The sequence below is a fragment of the Neolamprologus brichardi genome, chromosome 14, assembly GCF_056152115.1.
Source record: "Neolamprologus brichardi isolate AB-2024 chromosome 14, ASM5615211v1, whole genome shotgun sequence".
In the NCBI taxonomy this organism is placed as follows: domain Eukaryota; kingdom Metazoa; phylum Chordata; class Actinopteri; order Cichliformes; family Cichlidae; genus Neolamprologus; species Neolamprologus brichardi.
Genome location: NC_142117.1, coordinates 20,740,442 through 20,746,490, shown reverse-complemented (window position 1 = coordinate 20,746,490; position 6,049 = coordinate 20,740,442).

Below are 6,049 nucleotides of genomic sequence, written 5' to 3'. Positions count from 1 at the left end.
TGGAGTAATCATTTCTCATCATGTCCATCCTCTTCAATCTTAACACCTTCAGCTTGGCCTCTGGTCTTTCTCTTCAAACTGTGCATCAGAGCAGGCTTCCTTTCCATTCACTCCTGATGTTATCTTTCTGTAACAAATCACCCATGACACTTGTCTCCACCCACTCCACCCTGCCTGATCTATCTTCTCACCTCTCTTGTGCACTGTCTGTTGCTTCGGATGGTTGACTCCAGGTATTTAAACTACCTGTACTCCCTGCAGCTTCACTGCTACACCTGTCCGCATCACACGGATGTATTCTGTCCTCCTTCCACTGACTTTTTTTCCACTCCTCTCCACATCATGCCTCCACCTTTCCAGACTCTCTTCCAAGCAGATCCCTGATGTAATCCCACCCCCACTTTTAACGCATCTGTCACTCCGACCACACACCTCCCCACTGTCTCACTGCCCTGCACCACCCTCACATACTTCTCTGCCGCTCCAAACCTCCTCATGCAGTCCCACAGCTCCTCCCTTGGCACCCTGTCACATTCTTTCTCATATCAACAAAGGCAAAGTGAAGCTCCTTCCGACCTTCTCTACCAACTGTTAAAGACAGCAGTTGAATGTGCAAACAGATATTAATTACTGGACCATCATGTGCAGTTTTTATAACAGCTTGTTATTGTTGCTTTATTCAAAAAAAGAAACTCCAGAATTCACTCGAACCTCCCACAAACAAAGTTATAAATTACAAACAACCTTTAAAGCATCACCGCCTCTAACGCAAATCATTGGCTCAGAAACCACCGCGGATTCATGGGAGTAGTAGTTTATTTGTATATGTGACTACAGATCATGTAAGGGAAAGCGTGGTGCTTTGATTCTGACATATTTATGATATATGTGTGCAAAATAAATAATAGTGGTATGATCCACTCTTCTCTGAATTTACATGGAAGCCAAATTAATGTTTTATTTCCCACTCATGTTTTTTTTTCTTTTTCCCTGTGGTAGAGACCAAACGAGCGCCGCTTTCATTCACGTCCGGACCTGAACATGCACACAATGACTGCTGTGATCTTTAATGACACAGCGACATCATGAGGTTAAAAGCAAAAACACACACAACCATAAAGCGTACTGAGCTACAAAGAAGAGCAAAATGATTTGTAGGATGAGTGTTTTATTCCAGTATAACAACCAAAGACTAATGCAGCATAGATTAAAAAACAATACACTTTGGGTTAAAGTAAGATTTAATAATCTTCTCAGCTGTATAGCGCTGCCTTTGTATAGCGCTTTTCTAGTCTCTAAGGACCCCAAAACGCTTCACACTACATTCAGTCATTCACACACACTGGCGATGGCAAGCTACATTGTAGCCACAGCTGCCCTGGGGTGCACTGACAGAGGCGAGGCCACCGGGCCCTCTGACCACTACCAGTAGGCAAATATGGGGTTAGTATCTTGCCCAAGGATATTTGGCAGCCTGGGATCGAACCACCGACCTTCAGATTAGTGGCTGACCTGCTCTGCCACCTGAGCTACAGCCATCCACATAAGAGGTGAACGAGCTCTACCACCTCCTCCATATGGGGTAGCTCAAAAGTGGGACGGCCAATGTCAGAATGTCACTAATCAATCTCTGTCTCCCCAGTCCTCGTGTCAAAGTGTCTTTGGGCAGCCAAAGTTATTGCATAAATTCAAGTTGACAGTGTGTGTGTGAATGTTATATAAATACCAAGGTCAGGGCATTAATATACCCACTTCCATATTCTAAGGGCCAGCTGGAGGGCCAGCTCTGTTCTAGGATGCCCTCTGGTCCCAGTGGAGGTGGTGGGTGAAAGGAGAATGGTGGCTAAGCTGTCATCCCTGTTGGACAAAATCTCCCACCCCATGAAGGAGACTCTGACAGCACTGAACAGCTCCTCCAGTGTCAGGCTGCGGCACCCACAATGTGGAACGGAGAGATTTCGCAGGTCTTTCCTCCCCACTGTTGTCAGACTCTACAACACACACACACACACACACACAGACACACACAACTGTAACTCTCGCTCTTTCTCCTTGATGTGCAATTTCTATTTCTATTTGTATATAGCATTCTTTCTATTTTGTATAGTATGTTATCCTGTTTAACTTATTCTATTATATTGTTTTTATGCTTTTCTCTTATTTCGCTTAATTTTTTACTGCTCTTATACTTTCTGCCGTGACCAAAAATTTCCCATGTGTGGGACTAATAAAGGTTTATCTTGTCTTATCTTCCTTACTTACTATTTAAATAAAAGTTCTTTGAATGCACAAAATACACTTCAATATTTTTGGCCAATATATCTTATTGCATATAATTTCCCCCCATTTAGATCATAATATATTACCATTGGTAAGGTGACTAACACCCACTGGTTTAACTGATTTCGTGTATGCTGGGTCAGAGACATTATAAGAGACTGGCTGATAAATACACCTCACATTCAGGTTACGGCATGTTTATGTTAAAACTATAGACATAATGGAGATGTTTCTCAGAACTGTGGTTATGGCTCATGGGGTTATAGCAGTGTGTGTGTGTTTCCCAACACAGGAAAGGACCTCTTTGTTTAAAATCCAAACATACAGCCAAAGATAGACTATAAGGGCCACATCTTTTTCACTAAAGCAAAATCCTTCTGAACGTATTTCTGTGTTATGATACTTTATACTTCTACTACTGTCATGGTCCATGGGAGTGTCTGGGGTTTTTCCACCTGTGGCTGCCGGTCTCCTGTCCACCCCTTTGGGGTGGAGCTTCATGCGTCTCACCTGGGCCTTTACAAGTAATCAGCAGGAGGGTTTCTTAAAACATGGCAACCTGCCACTCCTTGCCAGTTCGTTATGCACTCTTCGGTGGTAACTAGGCAGCTCTTTTTGGAAATTGTTTTACCTGTTTTCCTCGTGTAATGTTGTCTTCCCTGTGTACAGAGGGTGTCGCTTCCTGTGATTGGTCTCACCTGGAGTTGACTTCTCATTCCTCCGTTCTGTAAACATCTGTCTCTCCTCCTTGCGTGCTTGGCTGCCCCGGGCCTGACCTGCACCCCTCTCTCGTTCCTTCATTTATCGCTGCAGTCTCCCCCGCCCCTCTCTCTAGTTCCCATCGTGATTGTTCCCGTTGCCATCCCTACCCAGGTCCTCACTTCCCTGTAGCCTTCACGGTTCAATAAAGACTCTTGTAAAAAGTTCCCTGGTGTGTTGCGTCAGGATTTGGGTCCATTCCTTGTGCGAACCTTTGGTTCATGGCAACTATACTTTATTTTGGATGTAAATACTGTGTACTCCATGTCATTTATGTTAAAAGGTTCATTTGATTATTATTCATTATTCATGCATCCCAACAGTATTTAGTAACAGAATTGTGGTGTCTTTTTCCCCTGCCTTTCATCTCTGGCTGTACAGTATACACAATACACTATACATCTATTAATATTACTAATGATGATAAATAAATAAACACTAAAGTAAAAAGCTTTTCCTACATAAAAAAGTAAATTGGCTAACAAGAGCAGACTATAGAGAGTTCATAGAGCTCTTCTTGGCTAAGTAAATGTTTTTGGCACAACAGTGGATTCAAATCATGACAGGGCAGGTTTTCCTGTCTTCATATAAGTTGATGGTTTTGCCACAGTAAAGTACATGTCACTGCTCAATCTTGCTGAGTCACGTAACAGGACAAATAAACGGTGCACCATTAAAGGCTTTCAACTGTCTTACAGATTTATTGTCAAAATGTTATCTTTTAGCGCCTCTTTATTTGACCTGGAAAATGCCCTTAACCATTTCGTCTCCCCACAGTAATTCTTAAGTACAAAAAGAGCCTTCACACCTAAAATCCCAGGACCAGATCTGTTCCACCTATTCAAGTCCTACTTACTCATTTTTCAAACTTCACTGAGAGTTTTTACTGAGAACAAGTAGTGTAAATACACATCTTAATACTGCAAAAAACATGGAAAGCTCAAAAACGAAAGTCCAAAAACTGCTACAAGTGTTTTATATTTAATAAGTTTTCTGTGGGTGTGTGCAACTTCCCTCACTAGTGATTTGCGATACCACTGATTTCCTTTCTGATCCGATACCAAGTAAAATTCACGGTAGTATCAACGATACTGATCCAATACTGATACTCTGTACAAAAACTTAATGTTTCATTGTATTTCATAATACAATATATAATTGTATTATGGTAAATGGCCTGTATTTGTATAGCGCTTTACTTAGTCCCTAAGGACCCCAAAGCGCTTTACAATACATTCAGTCATCCACCCATTCACACACAGGTGATGGCAAGCTACATTGTAGCCACAGCTGCCCTGGTGCACTGACAGAGGCGAGGCTGCTGGACACTGGCGCCACTGGGCCCTCTGACCACCACCAGTAGGCAACGGGTAAAGTGTCTTGCCCAAGGCCATAATGGCCGAGACTGTCCGAGCCGGGGATCTGACCGGCAACCTTCCAATTACAAGACGAACTGCCAACTCTTGAGCCACAATTGCTGTATTATGTACATATTATGTAATTGTAGTTCCTTCCAATTTAGACGATTCGATTGACATAGTTTCTTTCCACGGTGTTCCTGTTAATGAAAAACTACAAATTTACCCCAAAGTACTAAAATATTGATATTTTAATATGAGAATCGATTCTAGAACATAAATTACTGGTATCAGAAGAATCGATATTTCAATATCGATCCGCACACCACTATCCCTCACAGTTGTACTGACGTGTGGGAAGTGGAAGAGGAGGACACTAGCATTGAATTTCTCGAAACCTGTCACCCCACCTCGAACACATATGATAGGCTGCTTTTGTCTTTGCAAACAACAGGCACGATTAGAGTGTCCAGCTTCAGAGGGCTAGGAAATAAATGAGTGTGTTTTTTGCTAAATCACCATTGCTGTCGTCTCTGTCCTACCCTTTTCCGATTACATCACAGGAACATTTAGTTTTTGTTGTTTTATTTCCCACAGAGTAGGACTCTAAGTTAGGAGAGAAAGACGCCTTTACAACAACAGCGGTTAGTTTCGAGCTTAGTTTAGTTTAGAAGTCAAATGAATCATCAGGCATAAAGCACGCTTCTTTTATAAATTTCACAATCAACAGAGATTTAAAGAAAAGTATCCAGAGGCAAAGCGTCACCGCCTTGGATCCTGATTGTGCATTGCCTGTTATGTTGAGAAGATGAGGGTGAGAAGCTTTAAGGTTTTCATGCATTTATTCAACAGTCTGCACAGGAATATTCATTCTTTCTGTTGGACCGAGGTGAGAAACAACCCATACTTATGTCAAGCAGCATCATGATCCAATAAAAGAATGATTCACATAAATCCATGAGTATGGATTATAGGTAACAGTTTTCAGGGGTTTCACTATCACGCACACTATGATATGGTACTACATTATTGAAGGTCACATTGCCTCATGATTGGTAATTTGGTGATGGGAATGGTAATTTGGGGGGTTTTAATGATATGTTTGAACTGTTCTCTTTCTAGAGTGGAATGATTGTCCAGTGTACATATTCAATGATTTTGACAAACAGACAATTAAAAAGATAAGACACACTAGCAAAAGATAAGAAGAGAACATGAGCAGATTTCAGTCTCATGTTTTAACTGTATTTTTTCACAGCAAGGCTAATGACATTTGAATGATTGTGTCTTGAGCTCTGATAACCTTGTGTATTGTTGTTAATGAACTCTTCTTCCTTTGGCAGCTCCCTTTAGGGGTTGTATGGCTCCGTCCCACCATATTCACACCATCCTTTGGGATTATTTTCTTGTGCTGGGAGCTTTGTTTTTCCATTCAAACCATCCAGCCTCGTCTCTCTCAACTTTGTTTCCAAATTCACTTCACCTGAACTGCTCCTCTGATACATTCATTTCTCATTTCTTATTCTAATCATAAAATATTACAGAACATGAACATAGATTCCTCAAAACCCCCGAAAACATTGAACAGAAAACTAAAAACCAAGGGTCCAAGACTCAGGGAGCAATTCTTTGCCTCCCTCTCTTCTCTTGTT